General features: G+C 36.7%; 1 pseudogene; it reads left to right on the forward strand.

The window, feature by feature from the left end:
- The first annotated feature begins 1,059 nt into the window (after nucleotides 1-1,059).
- Nucleotides 1,060-1,594, forward strand: LOC141511310 (coiled-coil-helix-coiled-coil-helix domain-containing protein 2 pseudogene; annotated as a pseudogene).
- Nucleotides 1,595-19,331: the final 17,737 nt, after the last annotated feature.

Raw genomic sequence — 19,331 nt, forward strand, 5'->3', positions numbered from 1 at the left:
TATTTTCAGTGTAGTCCATGTGTTTCCATTTGAGCCTGCACCTCCATCCCTGTCAGAGAAAGGGACTCTTCCCAGAGTAAACACAGTAACAACCTCCCTGCCCCCCCAACCCCCAGGCTGAGATGTGGGCCTTTCTAAGTACTGAGTGAGTAATAAGGAGATTAACTATGTAGCCCAAGGGCCCAGCACACATTGTTCAAGGATAATCCAAACCCTCCTGCTGGCAGCTTCCCCCCCATCCCAGCCTCCCCCCCCAGGGAGTGGGCCACAAATCAAGATCGCAGAAACCTGGGAGAAAGCCTCTAGCACCCCCTACTGGCTGGATTACTTGGAATTACTAAACCTCGTGAGCAAAGCCTGGAGGGTTTTCAAAACCAAAGGTATATGAAACAGTTCCTCCCCCAATACAAAATCCTAGAGAAATTAAAGGTGTAAAATGAAGAAAAGTGTAAAGGGGAGTCCATTGAAAGCTACCTGAAGACAAAGACCCTAACTCAGAGAGAGCTAGAACTTCTGAGGAGAATATAAATTGGTCTCTAGCCCAAAAATACTTCTTAGAAGAGATCTGGAAGGAGCTTAAAAAATCAATTGGAAAAACTGAGTAAAGAAACCCAAGAAGAGTTTAAAACTTAATTGGAATAATTGAGAAAAGAAACCCAAGAGAAAATTGATACCTTGCATGAGAAAATTAACACCTTGCAACAAGAAAACAAAAACCTTGAAAAATACAAATGGACAAGTGCAAAAAGAAAATAATTCTCTCAAAGCCACAAATGGACAAATGGAAAACTTTCAAAAATAGGAATGATCAATTGGAAAAGGAGTTGCAAAAGGTAAATGAAGACTATTCTTCTCTATAAAAAAGAATGGAATCCATGAAACTAATGACTTCATGAAACAACAAGAATCTATTAAACAAAACCAAAAAATCAACACTATAAAAGAAAATGTAAAACCTCATCAGCAAAACTACTGACCTTGAGACAAGTTCCAGGAAAGACAGCTTAAGAATCATTGGGGATTCATTTCTCCCGGGACCGCTAACCTTCCTCGTCAGCCATGCCGCTGGGAAGCAGGAGTCGGACCTCTCGGGAGGTGCCCCCGGCCAGCCCGCCATCCGATGAAAGCGTCCCCGGCGCCAGCCGCCCAGACGCCCACCCCGGTCCAGCCCGCTGAAGTCCATGTACCCGCCACTGCCCCCTGGCAGCTGGGCCTGATGGCACAGATGGCCACCACCGGGGCCAAGGTAGCGGTGGGCTCGGCAGTCGGGGGCAGCGCCATGCCATCACCGCGGGCTTCGTTGTCGGGGGCAGCGCCGAGCCCGCCAGGTCCGACGTCACCTACCAGGAGCCTCAGGGAGCCCAGCCAGGGTACCAGCAGCAGCAGCAGTTCAACCCCTGCCACTACGAGATGAAGCAGTTCTTAGAGTGCGCCCAGAACCAGGGTGACCTCAAGTTGTGTGAGGGCTTCAGTGAGGTGCTGAATCAATGCCACTTTGCAAGTGGATTATCCTAAATTGAGACCTTCAAAAGGAAGAAATGGAAAATTCATTTCGGAAGATCATTCTAATTTAGCATGATTCATAATTGGTAGTGAAATGAAAAAAAAAAAAAGCTGAGACTACCAGTACTTTGTTCCTTTGTCTATTATATCCTTTCATTTCAGAATAGCGTTGGGGGAGGAGAATATTCCCACTAAAGAACATGAGGTGATATTAAATGTTGGCATGAGGAAAATGCTTGTGTGGTCTCATCAAAGTGAATGATTGTAATGTAAACTCTTAACAGAATGAGCATCTTAAGTTATGGTTAATAATTCAAATAAAGTTATTTTCTCCTTGGAAAAAAAGGATCATTGGGCTTCCTGAACACATTGAGAATAAAAAAAGCCTGGATCAATATTTAAGGATATTTTGGAGGAAAATTGCCCTGATATCATGGAACCAGAGGGCAAAATAGTTATTGATAGAATACATTAATCCCCTCCTGTGAAAGGCATCCCAAAATGAAAACACCAAGGAATATTATAGGCAAATTCCAGAACCATCAGATAAGAGAAAATCCTGCAAGCAGTCAGAAAGAAACAATTTAGATACATAGGAGACCCAATAAGGATTACACAGGACCCGGCTATATCAACATTAAGGGATTAAGGGCCTGGAATATGATATTCTGAAGAGCAAGGGGGCTTGGAATGCAGCTAAGATTTCACTATGTGATAAAACTGAGCCTTTTCCTCCAGGGGAAAAGATGGACATTTAATGAAATAAGAGACTTCCAACTTTTTCTGTTGAAAAGAACAGAACTATATAGAAAATTTGCACTTGAAGCAAGAGACTCAAGAGACACATGAAAAAGTAAAAACTGGAAAAGAAAAACAATTGCTCTTCAATTAGATGAAACTGACTATATTCCCACCTGGAAGAAAGATTCACATGACTCTTGAGAATTGTAACTCTATTAGAGAGAATATTCTTACCCAGAAGTAAAGGACACTCATGACTTATCCACAGCTCTGATAAAATGATTTAAAAAGGGGCGGCTAAGTGGCGAAGTGGATAAAGCACCAGCCTTGAAGTCAGGAGTACCTGGGTTCAAATCTAGTCTCAGACACTTAATAATTGCCTAGCTGTGTGGCCTTGGGCAAGCCACTTAATTCCATTTGCCTTGCAAAAACCTAAAAAAAAATAAAATGATTTAAAAACAATATTTCATTAAAGGGGGAGGGGGTAGTGAAGTCCTGGGAGGATGGAGGAGACTGAATGGGGTAAAACACAATACATGAAAAGGTACAAAGGACTTATTGCAATAGAGGGGAAGAAGGAAGGAGTAGAGAACTGTATGAATCTTACTCTTTATTAGATTTGGGTCAAAGAAGGATTAACATAACATACACTTAGTTAAGTTCAAAAACTTATCTTACCTTTAAAATATTAAAAGGGAAAGGGGAGAGGGGAGGAAAAGAAGAACTAACAGAAGGAAGAGAAGGAAGAAGGGGCAAAGGGAAAAGGGAAAATTAAGGGGAGGGAGTGCATTTAAGGAAGCAAACCCAATGAGGGAGGTGGTATTGAGAAGTAAAATATTGGGGAATATGGATTAAGTGTGGGAAAAGGGGGAAATACACACACACACACACACACAGAAGGAAGTCAGCATGGAGGACAAGAAAAAGTAATTACAACTGAATGTGAATGGAATGAACTCTCCCATAAAACTTAAATGAATAGCAGTGTAGAAGAGTGACTTGACCAAGGTCACACAGCTAGGCAATTATTAAATGACTGAGGTTGGATTTTAACTCAGGTCCTACTGACTCCATGGCCAGTGCTCTATCCACTTCTAGCTACTCCTTTGAGCCTTCCTTCTTAGAGGAGTTAGGGGAGTTTCTATCTATAGATATCATTTTCCTGAAATTAAAATTCTGTTTTTGTCCTGGATGTCTTGTTTCTAGATTGCTCTTTTTTGGCTCTAATTTTGCTTCTCAGAGTGATAGGAAAAGAGGACCCAAGTTTAAGTGAGGGCTGTCACTCCCATGGTTCTGGGACTTTGGTTCCTATTTATTCAAAAGGTTATCAATTGGTGCTGGAAGTGGCAAGTATTGGACTCATAGTGATTTCCCCCTCAGTAATATCTGAGTTACCCTGCTGGAAGCAAGACTAATGATCTGCTTTTGTTACAGTTATTGGATTTAGGGTCTTTAGCAATTTCTTCTAAGATACAAGGGGAGTTGGTGGTTTGGGTGATGGTATTTTCAATTGCTTGGTATTCCCCCTTAAACTTCATGTAGAAATGTAGCTTGCCAGATGATATTTATCTTTGTTATGCCCTGTCACCCTCACCTTGCTATAGAGAAGCACTTGGAATATTTCCAGACCAAAGTTTATTTATTAGCTACTAGCTGTTGGGGACCAAGCTCTTATGAGTATAGGATTATAGATTTTGAGATGAAAGAGATTTTAGATGTCATCTAATCTATTCCTATATTTCTTCTTTATATCCACATCCACTTTACATAGGAAGAAATTGAGGATTTTGTAAGCTAGTTGTTAGTATTGATTAGACAACAGTGTCTGAGAAGCTGATGAATTTTGTGTACAAAGCTAATTTCTATGCCTAGTACTTGGATTTTCTTCTATGTTCTGTAATAGACAGGATAACTACAAGTTCAAATCCATTCTGCCAATTGTGTAATTTGCTCTATGGTGAATGGATTCTAGATTAGGACAAGGGAAGTGCTTCAATGATTTTGGTACTGCTGAAGAGCAGTGAAAGGAATCCCAAGTTTTAATGATTCCAGTAGGCAGGCTCTGATGAGTAGTCCTAATCAGATTTTATTTCTCAGCATTGAAGCAAATCTTTTATTAGCTACTTACTCTTTGAACGGAATCAGAAAATTCAAGGATACAACATGAAATCCAGTGATTTATATTGTTTATAACTGAACTGAAAGAGTGCCTGGTTTTATAAAATCTTTGATAAAGATCAGAAAGTCAACAATAATTTCTGGTGTCTAACTTAGTAAAGAATTTTCTGTGTGATAGAAGTACATCAAAATCAAAAAAATTGAGAACTCATAGAAAATAGAAAGGAAAACAAAAGAAAGAAAGGAAGGAAGGAAGGAAGGAAGGAAGGAAGGAAGGAAGGAAGGAAGGAAGGAAGGAAGGAAGGAAGGAAGGAAGGAAGGAAGAGAGAAAGAACAAGAGATGGACAGAAAGAGAAATATATTAAACACTTTCTATGTGCCAGACATGTCTTAAGTACTTGGAATATAAATAAAAGCAAAAAAATAATACTCTCTACCTTCAAAGAGCTTCCATAACTGCCAAACAACACATAAAAAGGAATTTATATAGATACTAAATGAACAAAGAGGTAAGAAGGAAAAGTAGTCTAGAAAGGAATGTGCTGGATCAGTTTTGAAATGTCATTGACATGAGTACTGCTTCAAATGGAAATTATGGAATACACCTCATCAATTGGAGGAAGAGGCTATAGGGGATAGAGGTGGAGAAGTTCAAATGGTCATGGAATGAGGTGAATTTGAAGTGGGGTATCTAACACAGGTTTAGATAAGCATCTAAACTCCAAAATATATTTGGGGAATCATTGACATGAAAAGAGAAAGTACAAAGCATTCACCTAGATAAAAAGTCTATGAACTAAGAATAACACTTTTCTAAAAGGTATATACTATGGACTTATTTTTTTCAATTTGGTAAAGCAGAAGTGAAAAGGAAAGTAAAAATGAGTGGGATTTTTGTCCCAATGCCAGCCCCATATCAGGGTTTTTCTTGAGGAAAGGGAAGGCACAAAATGAGCACTGACTACAGATCTCATAGCTTAGGTGCCAGCAACTGATGATTCTTGACAGCACGACTCCATGTGCCAGTCACTAGCTAATCCCTGAGGATGATAACAACTCTCATTGGCAGTGGATAATGGTGTCATGGCAGTAGCAACTGACCTTAGTGCCAAAGAACCCTGACTTATGCCAACATTTGTTCAGTGGAGAGAGAGTGCTGAACTCCAAGTTAGAAGAGGTGGATTTAAGTGTTTGCTCTGCCATTGAATTCATGTGTGACCTGGGGTCCTTCATTTAACTTTTCTTAGCTTCAATTTCCTTATATGTGAACTGAAGAGATTTTAACCTCATTGCCTTCCTGTTAGATCTATGAAATATGAAATATCTTTGTTATGTAAACTCATAAACTACTAAATATTGCAGGTCCTATATTTTTTTGTAATGTTTTGCTTTTTGTATGTCAGAGGTTCTAACTTTTTTTGTTTAATGAAGCTCTTTAGCAACAGTCTACTGAACTCTGCATTCTTTCTCATAATATGAATTTCTTCTTTCCTTCTTTCTTCTTTTCTTCCTGCTCTTTTTCATTTTACTCTCTCAAATTCCTTCCTTCCTTCCTTCCTTCCTTCTTTCCTTCTTTCCTTCCTTCCTTCCTTCCTCCTTCCTTCCTTCCTTCCTTCCTTCATTCCTTCCTTCCTTCCTTCCTTCCTTCCTTCCTTCCTTCCTTCCTTCCTCTGGCTTTCTTTTTCTCTATTAACTATCAATTATCAATTGTTCTATCATTCATATATTCACATATATATATATATATAAACATATATATACATGTATATCCATATACACGCATAGACATATAAAATATATAATTGTGTGTGTGTGTGTGCTTTCTAGATCCCAAGTTAAGAACTCCACACTAGAATCTAGGAAGTTGTTGACCTTGCCATAGACCAATGAAAAATGAACAAGACATCTTGTAAGAAACAAGAGGAGCCGTAAGCATCTTCATGACTGCAATGATAGCTAACAAGAATAATTCTGGCATGAGACAAGCATTTTCAAGACTTGAATGCTGGACTAGAAGGAAATAGACTCATAATTAGGGATCAGATCAGATTAGCCCTGGAGGTCCCTTACAGCCCTGACATTCTGTGATTTAATGAGTTTCCCCAGGATGGTCTCTCACACATGAATATTAACCAGACTTAATCATACAGTTGTTTCTGCCAGGTACCATGAAGGTAATGTGAATTTGGCAGTAGCTGGAACATGAGACTGAACCTGAAACCCAAGTCCCTGAGAATAAATCATTTGAAAGTCTTAATGATGCCAACTTGTCTTCATTTGAAGTATCAATCTGTGCAGCTTTAATTAAACAATTTTATAATGCTCCAATAATGGAAAGGAAAGAAAAATGGTTTTAAAATCTTATAGATTGTAACCTATTGAAATTTAATTTGGAAAGAATTCATTTCATGATCTAATTAACAGTATCATAGGCCTATTCTTGTCAGATATATATTGGAAATGCTATAAATCATATTGACATTTGGATTTTGCTATATAATATGAAGGTTCAAGCAGAAAGATTTGACATGTAAATTTTATAAATAGAAAGTGGCATTGTGACTCTTGATTCTAATTTGACAGATTCACGTTAAAGACTAGTAGCCTTGGGAACATGTTGGACAAACTTTCTTCTTCAAGAGGCTTCAATACAGTTTCTTGTTGCTTTGTAATTTTATCTCTTTGGCATTTAGAGACCTGACTCTGATGTCTCTGATTTAACTCACATTACTCTTTCCCATTTACTCTTGGTTCCATACAAAACAGTCTACTTTTCTGCTCCTAGTCACAACCTTTCTTATTTTCCTTTTGTACCTTGAATAGACCATCCCCAATTCCTGGAATGTACTCTGTCCTCTTTGCCTCTTAGAATTGTGTGCCCTCTTCAGTGTCCAGCTCAACTTTTGGAAGAGGTCGTTCCTGATATATTAAATTGTTAATATTTCCTCCCATTCCACCTGTCCCAATAAGTGTGTGTGAGTATGATTTACACACACACACACACACACACACACACACACACACACACACAGATAGAGATGGGGGGGGTGAGAATTTATATATTGTTGTTGAATTATTTCATCCATGTCTGACTCTTCATGACAGGAGCATTTGCCATTTCATGTTTTAATTCATTAGCTCATTTAATAGATGAGGAATTGAGGCAAACAAGGATTAAGTGACTTATCCAGGGTCACATAATTAGTAAGCATTTGAGATCAGATTTGAACTCAGATAGATAAATAAATCATCCTGACTCTAGATCTGGTGCTCTTTTTATCCACTCCACCATTAGGTGCCCTCATATCACATACACAAAATTTGTGTTTATGCAAATATACACACAAATATACAAATGTATACCAGGAACATTCATATATGCAGATTTATATAGAGATAAACAGTTAGATAAACAACAGATAGATAGGTTAATGGAGGGATGGATGGATGGATGGATGGATGGATGGATGGATGGATGGTTGGATGGATGGATGGATGGATGGATGGATGGATGGATGGATGGATGGATGGAAAGTTGATAAAATGAACTAGTGGATAAAGTTCTAGACCTGGAATCAGGAAGACCTGAGCTAGAATATGCCCTCAGACACTTTCTAACTTTGTGACCTAGGCAATTCAATTAGCTGCAGTCTGCCTCAGTTTGCTCATATGTAGAATGGAGATGATAATTATAGCCACCTACCTCCCAAGCTTATTGTGAGAATCAAATAAGATTATATCTCTAAAATATCTTGCAAACTTAAAAGTGTTATACAAATGCAAGTCATTATTGCCATTTTGGTTACTATTATTATTATGACAAATATGATCCTTCTAGAATATAAATTAAAGACAGCTATAGTTTTACCTTTAGATCTCAACAGCAAGTGCTTAATAAATGCTTGTTTTTGTCATGTATTTTAAGAAGTGTTTCTTTGTAGGGGAAAAATAAAGAGGAAAAGTGTCTATAATTATAATGTAGACAATGCAATCTTGAATTACTAATTCATTAATACAGCCTTCTTGATTATAGTTAATTTAGTTTCATCATGATGACTTATTACTCACTGAAGGCATTCATTAATGACCCCCAAATAACACATACCCAGACTAGCTTTATCATTTAGTTATTTATAACTATTATTACTTGTTATGCCAAAGAAGTGTTAGTAAATAAAATTTAATAGATTCACCATTTTTTTACTTAAAATTGTCTTTCCCAGACTAGATATCCCAAACTAAATCTTTACTTTCTAGCTAATATTTTCATAAGCAATCCCATATCAAAGACGTAATGGCAGAAATTTTCATGAACAAATCTCACTCAGGGGCTCAAAGCAATTTACAAACATTGATTAATTGTCTTACAACGTCCCCATGAGGTAGTCAACTGTTGATTTTTCCATCTGTCAAAGACATTATTTGGTGGTTATATCCCTCTTTTCACTCTAGAGTCTGTCCTTTGAAAGTTTGGGTTTGCATTCAGGGTGAACAGTAATCATATCATATCTATTTAGAGAGTAAAAAGACTTCCACTAAAATGACTTCTTTAATTCTTCCATTTGCAAGTAAACAGACAACTTCTCTTAAGATGGACATTTTTCTAGTGCCAGTCACCTGAGAAAGGACTCTAAATATTTTGATCAATACTGCTCTATAGAGAAAAAATAGTGGTTCTGGAGCCAAAGGATTTGTAATCAAATTATGTTCCTGTAACTTGCTACTCTTTTGACCTTGACAAAGTCCTAACTCTTCCTAGGACTCATTTGTTGTCTTGCATGTAAAAATAGATAACTTCTGAAGTTGCTTTCAGTTCTATATCTAATGTTCAGATCCTTTCAGACTCTGGTAAACGAAAAACAAGTTATGCTCCCCCCCCTCTTCATTGCAGCATAGAAGCATCATATTCTTTGTTTTTTTGGGGGGAAGGGGGGTTTCCTGTAATCTGTTATTTATTTATTTATTTATTTATTTTTCAGCCATATGCGCGCGCACACACACACACACACACACACACACACACACACATATATATATATATATTTTTTAAGTTACAAAATTTCCTTCCACCCTCCCATTGCACCCCCTTCTCTCAGGGGCAACTGGTCAGGTTAGCATGGTAATTACATATTTTTGAAAAATATGCTAGCAGATTAGTCATTTTCAGTATGAAGAATTAGAATTAAGGGAAAGAGATAATTTTATGAAATGTTTTTGTTCCTCTGGATGAGGATAGCATTGTCTATGGTCAGTCTAATATGGTTGTCCTAGTTCTCTGAACTGCTGAGAGGAGCTGCTTCCATCAAAGTTGATGATCTCACAGTGTTGTTGTTAATGTATACATTGTTCTCTTGGTTCTACTCCTTTTGCTCAGCATCAGATTCTGTAAGCCATGCTATGTTTCTCTAGAGTCCAAACAATTTATGGTCTCTTATAGAACAATAATATTCCATAGTATTCATGTATCATATCTTGTTTAACCATTCCATAATTGATGGGCATCCCCTAAATTTCCAATTCTTTGTGACTACAAAAAGAGCTGCTATGAACATTTTAGAACAGGTGGGACTTTTCCCATTTTTTACAATTTCCTCTGGATATAGGTCTAGAATTTGGAATTGCTGGGTCAAAAGACATGAACATATTTGTTGCCCTTTGGCCATAGTTTGATATTACTCTCCAGAATGCTTGGTTCCATTCCCAACTCCACCAACAATGCATCAAAATACCAATCATCCCACAACTTCTCCAACATTGATCATTTTCCCTTTTTCTCATCTTGGACAATCCGATAGGTGTGAAGTGATGTTACCTCATTGTTGTTTTAATTTGCATTTCTCTAATCAGTAATGATTTGGAGCATTTTTATAGGATTATATGTAGTTTTAATTTCTTCATTTGAAAACTGTCTATTCATATCCTTTGACCATTTATCAATTGAGGAGGAATGACTTGTAACCTTATAAATTTGATGCAATTCTCTATATATTTTAGAAAGGAGACTTTTTCAGAACTCCTACTTGTGAAGATTGTTTCCCAGCTTTCTGCTTTCCTTGTTATTTTGGATGCATTGATTTTATTAGTGCAAAATCTTTTTAAAATTTAATATAGTCAAAATCATTCATTTTGTAGTTTATATTGTACTCTAATTCTTTCTATAGATCTGACAATATTTTTGGTGTATTAATTTATCTATGGTGTTACCCTTTATATCCAAATACTGTATCCATTTTGACCATATTTTGGTATATGGTGTGAAATGAGGATCTATGCAGTTTTTGCCATACTGTTTTCCAGTTTTCCAATCAATTTTGTGAATTCTTATCCCAGTTTTTGGGTTAAATAGTAGAATTCAGTAGTCATGTATTGCAGTTTCCTTTGAACCTATCCTAATCCACTGATCCATTACTCTATTTCTTAACCAGTACCAGTCAGTTTTGATGACTACCACTTGATAGTACCATTTCTGAACTGGGAGAGCTAGGCCACCTTTCTTTACATTTTTTTTCATTAGTTCCCTTGCTATTCTTGAACTTCTGTTACTCCAGATGAATTTTGTTATTATTTTTTTCTACTCAGTAGAAAAAAATAGTAGTAGTTTGGTAGTTTGATTGGTATAGCACTGAATAGGTAATTTAATTTGGGTATAATTGTCATTTTTATTATCTTTGCTCAACCTAACCCTGAGAAATTGACATATTTCCAATTACTTAGATTTGACTTTATTTGGGTGAGAAGTGCTTTACAATTTTGTTCATAAAGTTTCTGGGTTTGTCTTGCGAGGTAGACTCCCAAGTATTTAATGTTGTCTTTGGGTACTTTAAATGGCATCTCTCTTTCTATCTCTTGCTCTTGGGCTTTGTTGTTAATCTATATTATATGGAAATGCTGATAATTTAGGTGGGTTTATTTTATATCCTGCTAATTTGCCAAATTTGTTAATTGTTTCAAGGAGTTTTTTAGATAATTTTCTTGAGTTTTCTAAGTATACCATCATATCATCTGCAAAGAGTGAAAGTTTTGCTTCCTCATTGCCAATTCTGATTCCTCCAATTTATGTTTCTTCTCTTATTGCCGCACTTAGAATTTCTAATACTATATTGAATAATAATGTGATAATGGGCATCTTTCTTTTCACTTTATATTCTGTAAAATGGAACTTATCATTTCTGTCTTACTGGCTTCACTGGATTTCAATAAAGGCCAAAAGAAATAATAAATTTGAAAATGTTTTTAAAGTATCACTGATGTTATAAATTGGGCATGTCAAGGTTTGGTGATTATTTTCTACCTGATCTATGCAGGACAGAAGACAGAAGAAAAGACAATGGTGTTTCTCAGCCAAACTATTCCAGAGAAGGTGTCAAAATGGAACTATAACTTTGCACTCAATTTTTTTTCATTTAAGAATATTTCATAGAGTTAGAATACTTTACTAAGCCCAAATAAAACATGTAGTCATCTACTTTTTAACTCATAAAGAGGTAGGCTACCTATGTGGATCTTGAAAAGTTTTTTTTAGGTTTTTGCAAAGCAAATAGGGTTACATGGCTTGCCCAAGGCCACACAGCTAGGTAATTATTAAGTGTCTGAGAGCAGATTTGAACCCAGGTACTCCTGACTCCAAGACCAGTGCTTTATCCACTACACCACCTAGTTGCCCTGGTCTTGAAAAGTTTTAATGCATTCATTGTCATTTTTTGTAGTAACAAAGAAATAGAAACAAAGAAGAGGATCATCAATTAGAGGATGGTTAAATGATTTGTGGTAAATGTATGTGATGATTCTTACTACATTATAAGACATTGTAAAAATAAATGAAACATGGGAAGATGTTTGCGAGTTGATGAAAAATGAGGTAATATGACTCAGAATATATGCAATGGCCCTAAAAATGTAAATTAAAAGAGCACACACACTCCAAAGTTTAATTCTTTTCAAATATAGCTAAGTTTGGATGAAAGGATGAAAGGATGAAAAAACAATACACTTCTGTTCCTTCTTTATGGAGCTAGAGAACAATGATTATGAAACATTTCATTTACTATCAGACTCAGTTGATATATCCATTAATTTTACTAATGTGATTTTTCTCCCTCTTTTTTCTATAAATCAATAATTTTCTGATAAAAGTAGGATGAGTTATATCTATGAAAATAAATAATGCAAAAACAAAAGGCACTCATAAAATCATAGTTAAAATATATTCACTGCCGTTGTTAAATATCATTAGGTTATTTTTTGTTGCTTGTTTCTATTTTTTCCCTAACCTTGGTTTGAAGACGTTATTTACAACTGAGGAAAGCAAGTCACCTTGTACTGTGACAGGAAATCAAATGATTAGAAGAGGCAATTGCATCCAAGTGAAATTTTAAATATCTTTTTATGATGCTATAGTTTGGTCATTTAGCTGTTTACCTTCTGTGCTACTGGAATGTTTTATATATATTTTGGAAAAAGTTGACAAAACTGCCACAAGAATACTTGTTTACATTCCAAAAAAGTCTACATTACAAAAAAAATCCTTGGTCTTTCTCTTGTACTCCTGATCTTCAGAGAAAGAATAAAATATGAGCTCTCAAAAGAACGACCACTGTAAAACTGTATAAAGAAACAGTTTAAAGGTATGGGGATGGGCTTCCGGCCAAGATGGCGGAGAGAAGACAGGTACAGTTCTAAAGTCTCCTGATCTCTTCCCCATCTATCACATGAAACAAACCTCTTAAAAGAGATCCAAACCAGAAAACCCAGAAAGAAAAGCCAGGAGAGGAAGATCTACCTCAGGATTTGTCTGCCGCAGCAGCCTTGGCTGAGTACTGGCAGGTGAGTCTGGGCTCCGAGGGAGACGCAACCTGGGATCACCCAGATTAACAGCTGAATTGGAACCGGGAGTCTGAGGGCCCGAGAGCCTGCTGGATCAGCAGTGGGGCTGGACAAAAGGGGCTTGGGTCCACGGGGAAGCAGAGGCGCTGGTGTTGGTCCCCCTGGAGCTCAGGGACCAGGCTGGGGGAAGAGTTCTAGTGCAGGAGAATAGCAGACACCATCCCTAGGCTTCTCCGGTCTGAGAAACTCTGAGGGCACACCTGCATTGCACAGAGGCCTCTCCTCAAACAAAGGCAAATTACTTCTGCATCAGGCCCAGGTGTGTGATAAGAAGAACCAGCCCAGCTGAGGAATCACCTCAGGCCAGGGTAAAGCCCACCATTGACTGAAGGCAAAAGAATTCAATAGTTCCAATTCCTGCCTTGGGCAAAGGGAGAAGGGCTCTGAACCAAGGTCACAGACACCCCAGAGAGGGCAACCAGCACCTCCTACTGGCCAGCCAGAGAAACTGCACTCAGTAAAGCCTTCAGCGAATTCAAGCCCCGGTGAACTCCCCCCCCCCAACTCAAGGTCTTAACATAATGAAGAAGGGTCAGCAGAAAGGTGGATCCATAGAAAAATTCCTGGAAGAGAAAGACCCCAACTCAGAGAGACCTGGAACCTCTGAGGAGAATACATTCTGGTCTCCAGCACAGAAAGACTTCCTTGAAGAAATAAGGAAGGAGCTTAAAAATTTGGGAGATACAATTAATACCTTAGAAAGTACAATTGGACAAACACAAAAGGAGAATAAATCTCTCCGATCATCAATTGGACAATTACAAAATGAGAATAATTCTCTCAGATCCTCAAACGAGCAAATGCAAAAACAAATTAATTCTCTCAAAACCTCAATTGGTCAAATGGAAAGCTCTTTCAAAAGTAGAATTGACCAATTGGAAAAGGAGTTGCAAAAGGTTAATGAAGAAAACTCCACCCCCCCAAAAAAATAATGGAGTCTACAGAAACTAATGACTCCATGAGACAGCAAGAGTTAGTTACACAAAATCAAAAAATAGAAAAAAATAGAAGCAAATGTAAAATACCTCATCAACAAATCCACTGACCTCGAGAATAGATCGACAAGGGGCAACCTGAAAATTATAGGACTTCCTGAAAATATTGAAGAGAAAAAAAGCCTGGACTTAATATTGCAGGATCTAGTGATGGAAAACTGCACTGATATCATGGAATCAGAGGGCAAAGTACTTATTGAAAGAGTACATCGATCCCCACCAGAAAAAGATCCTAAAATGAAAACACCAAGGAATGTTGTGGCCAAACTCCAGAGCTATCAGATAAAAGAGAAAATCCTGCAAGCAGCCAGAAAGAAACAATTTAAATATCAAGGAGCCACAGTAAGGATCATGCAGGACCTGGTTGCATCAACTTTAAGGGATTGAAGGGCCTGGAACGAAAGAGCACGGGAGCTTGGAATGCAGCCAAGAATCTACTTTCCTGCAAAGCTGAGCCTTCTCTTCCAGGGAAAAAGATGGACATTTAATGAAATGGAAGAATTCCAAAAATTTCTGATGAAAAGACCAGAGGTAAACAGAAAATTTGGACATCAAACAGGAGGTTCAAGAGACACATGAAAAGGTTAAAAAAAGGGGGGGTAAAAGGAAAAAAATGCAATCCAGTAAGTTGAAACTGGCTATATTCCAGCATGGGGGCAGGGAGAGACTCTTATAAATCCTGAGGAATGTAATTCTAACAGAGAAAATATACCTAGCCAGAAATGATGGACATCCATGACTTATACATGAGACTACTATCTAATGGGATATAACTGGCTTTAACTCCACTTGGGAGAAAGACTCTAATAACCCTCTGGAATTTTGACTCTGTTCAATAGAATGTACTGAACTAGAAGGGACAGACACTCAGAATTTTCTATGACCTAGATAGAATGATCTAAAAAATACACTACCTCCCTAAAAAGGGGGACAGGAGAGAGATGGGAGGAGGGAGGGGATTGAATGGGACAAATCTCATTACACTAAGAGGTACAAAAAACCTATGGTAATAGAAGGGAAGAAGGGAGCAGAGGAGAAACACCTGAACCTTCTTCTCATCAGACTTGGCTAAAAGTCAACCTACACATACTCAGTTAACTTATAAAACATCTAACCTTTCAAGTATTAAAAGGGGAAAAGGGGAGGGGGGATGGAGAAAGGGAAGGGGAGTGGGGGAAATAAGGGGAAATAACAAAAGGAAGAGAAGGGAAAAGGGAATAAGGAAAAGGGGAAAGAAAGGGGAGGGTGTGATATAGGAGGGCAAACACACTGAAGGTAGTGGTATTCAAAAACAAAATACTGGGGAATATGGATAAAAGGGGGGAAAGGAGGAAAATATAAACAGAGGGAAGATAGCACAGAGAGCAATAAAGAATTAGTAATCATAACCTTGAATGTGAATGGGATGAACTCTCCCTTAAAACGTAAGCAAATAGCAGAGTGCATTAAAAACTAGAATCCTACAATATGCCGCTTACAAGAAACTGATGTGAAGCAGAGAGATACATATAGAGTAAAAGTAAAAGGATGGAGCCAAATATATTTTGCCTCAGCTGAAGTAAAAAAAGCAGGGGTAGCAATCCTTATCTCAGACAAAGCAGCAGCAAAAATAGAGAGCATTAAAAGAGATAAGGAAGGAAACTTTATCCTCCTAAAAGGTACCATAGACAATAAAGTCATTTCAATATTGAATATATATGGACCCAGTGGGACAGCACCCAAATTCTTAGAGGAGAAGCTGAAAGAATTACAGGAAGAAATATACAGCAAAACTCTACTAGTGGGAGACCAAAACTTCCCGCTATCAGATCTAGATAAATAAAATCATAAAACAAACAAGAAAGAAATAAAGCATGTAAATAGATTGTTAGAAAAATTAGATATGGTAGACATATGATGGAAACTGAATGGGGATAGAAAGGAATATACCTTTTTCTCTGCAGTACATGGAACTTATACAAAAATTGACCATGTACTAGGACATAAAAACCTAATGATCAACTGCAGAAAGGCAGAAATAGTGAATACATCTTTCTCAGATCACTATGCAATACTGGGCCAAGGAGATATAGACCCAGAGCAAATTGGAAACTGAATAAGTTCATTTTAAAAAATGAGTGGACCAAAAAACAAATTATAGAAATAATTAACCATTTTATCCTAGATAATGATAATGATGAAACAACATACCAAAACCTATGGGATTCATTCAAAGCAACTCTCAGGGGATATATTACAGCTCTAAATGCTTATATGAATAAATTGGAGAAAGAGGAAAACAATGAACTAAACATGCAACTAAAAAAATTAGAGAAAGAACAAATCAAAAATCCCGAATCAAATACCAAATTAGAAATTCTACAAATTAAAGGATAAATTAATAAAATCGAAAGCAAAAAAACTATTGAATTAATAAATAAAACCAAAAGTTGGCATTATGAAAAAAACAATAAAATTGATAAACATCTGGTCAATTTGATTAAAAAAAAGAAAGAAGAAAACCAAATTGCTAGGATTATAAATGAAAAAGGTGAACTCACCACCAATGAGGAGGAAATTAAAGTAATAATTTGAAATTATTTTGCCCAACTCTATGCCAATACATTTGATAATCTAAGTGAAATGGATGAATATTTACAAAAATATTAATAAGTTGCCCAGGCTAAATGAAGAAGAGATTAAATACCTCAGAAAAAAGAAAATTCAACAAGCCATTATTGAACTCCCTAAAAAAAATTTCCAGGGCCAGATAGATTCATAAGTGAATTCTACCAAACATTTAAGGAATAATTGGTTCCAATCCTATATAAACTCTTTGGAAAAATAGGGAAAGATGGCACTCTGCCTAACTCTTTCTATGAGACCAACATGGTACTGTTGCCTAAACCAGGAAGAGTTAAAACAGAGAAAGAAAATTAGAGACCTATTTCACTGATGAATATAGATGCAAAAATCCTAAATGTAATCTTTGCAAAACAACTAAAACAAGTCATCACTAGGATAATACATTATGATCAAGTAGGATTCATTCCAGGAATGCAGGGTTGGTTCAATATTAGGAAAACTGTTAGTATACTCAATTATTTCAACAGCTAACCTATCAGAAATCATATGATCATATCAATAGATGCTGAAAAAACTTTTGACAAAATACAGCATCCATTCCTATTAAAAACACTAGAGAGTATAGGAATAAATGGACTGTTCCTTAAAATAACTAGGAGTATCTATTGGAAACCATCAACAAGCATTATATTCAATGGGGAGAGGCTAGAGGCATTCCCAATAAGATCAGGAGTCAAACAAGGGTGCTCATTATCACCACTACTATTCAATATTGTATTAGAAATGTTAGCATCAGCAATTAGAGAAGAAAAAGAAATTGAAGGAATTAGAATTGGGAAGGAAGAGACAAAACTCTCACTCTTCGCAGATGACATGATGGTCTACCTAGAGAATCCCAAGAAATCATCTAAAAAACTACTGGAAACAATTAGCAATTTTAGCAAAGTTGCAGGTTGTAAAATAAACCTTCGTAAATCCTCAACTTTTCTATATATGTCTAGCAAGAAACAGCAGGAAGATCTAGAAAGAGAAATCCCATTCAAAGTAACCTCAGACAGTGTAAAATATTTGGGAGACTATTTGCCAAGACAGACTCAGAATATTTTTGAAAACAATTATAAAACACTTCTCACACAAATTAAATCAGATTTAAATAACTGGGCAAATATCAACTGCTCATGGATAGGGAGAGCTAATATAATAAAAATGACAATTCTACCAAAACTAAACTATCTGTTTAGTGCCCTACCAATCAAAATTCCAAAAAATTACTTTAATGAGTCAGAAAAAATTGTAAGTAAATCCATATGGAGAAATAAAAAGTCAAGAATTCCCAGGAGCTTAATGAACAAAAATGCAAATGAAGGTGGCTTAGCACTACCCGATCTAAAATTATATTATAAAGCATCAGTCATCAAAACTGTTTGGTATTGGCTAACAAATAGAGTGGTGGACCAGTGGAATAGACTATGTGTAAAAGCAGGAGAGGATTAGTAATCTGCTGTTTGATAAACCCAAAGAGTCCAGCCATTGGGATATAAACTCCCTCTTTGATAAAAACTGCTGGGATAATTGGAAGTTACTATGGAAGAAATTTAGATTACACCAACACCTCACACCCTTTACCAAGATAAGATCCAAATGGTTACAGGACATAGACATAAAAAACAATACTATAAGCAAATTAGAAGATCAAGGACTAGTCTACCTGTCAGATCTATGGAAAGTGGAACAGTTTATCACGAGGGAAGAGTTGGAGAACATCACTAAAAACCAATTAGATGATTTCGATTACATTAAATTAAAAAACTTTTGCACAGATAAAACCAATGTAATCAAGATCAAAGTAGTAGTAAAAGTAGTAAAAAGTAGTAATTTGGGAAACAATTTTTACAACTAATGACAAAGGACTCATTTCTAAAATATATAGAGAACTGAGTCATATTTTTAAAACAAAAAGCCATTCCCCAATTGACAAATGGTCAAAGGATATGCAAAGGCAATTTACAGAGGAGGAGATCAAAGTAATCCATCGCCATATGAAAAAAATGCTCTAAATCATTAATTATTAGAGAAATGCAAATTAAAGCTTCTCTGAGGTACCACCTCACACCTCTCAGCTTGGCCAGTATGACCAGGAAGGATAATCATCATTGTTGGAAGGGATGTGGGAAATCTGGGACATTATTACACTGGTGGTGGAGCTGTGAACTCATCCAACCCTTCTGGAGAGTTATTTGGAACTATGCCCAAAGGGCAACAAAAATGTGCATACCCTTTGACCCAGCAATACCACTACTGGGTTTATACCCTGAAGAGACGAGGAAAAGGGTAAAAACATTACTTGTACAAAAATATTTATAGCAGCCCTGTTTGTGGTAGCAAAGAATTGGAAATCCAGTAAATGTCCTTCAATTGGGGAATGGCTTAGCAAACTGTGGTATATGTATGTCATGGAACACTACTGTTCTATTAGAAACCAGGAGGGATGGGATTTCAGGGAAACCTGGAGGGATTTGCATGAGC

The sequence above is a fragment of the Macrotis lagotis genome, chromosome 2, assembly GCF_037893015.1.
Source record: "Macrotis lagotis isolate mMagLag1 chromosome 2, bilby.v1.9.chrom.fasta, whole genome shotgun sequence".
Taxonomy (NCBI): Eukaryota; Metazoa; Chordata; class Mammalia; order Peramelemorphia; family Peramelidae; genus Macrotis; species Macrotis lagotis.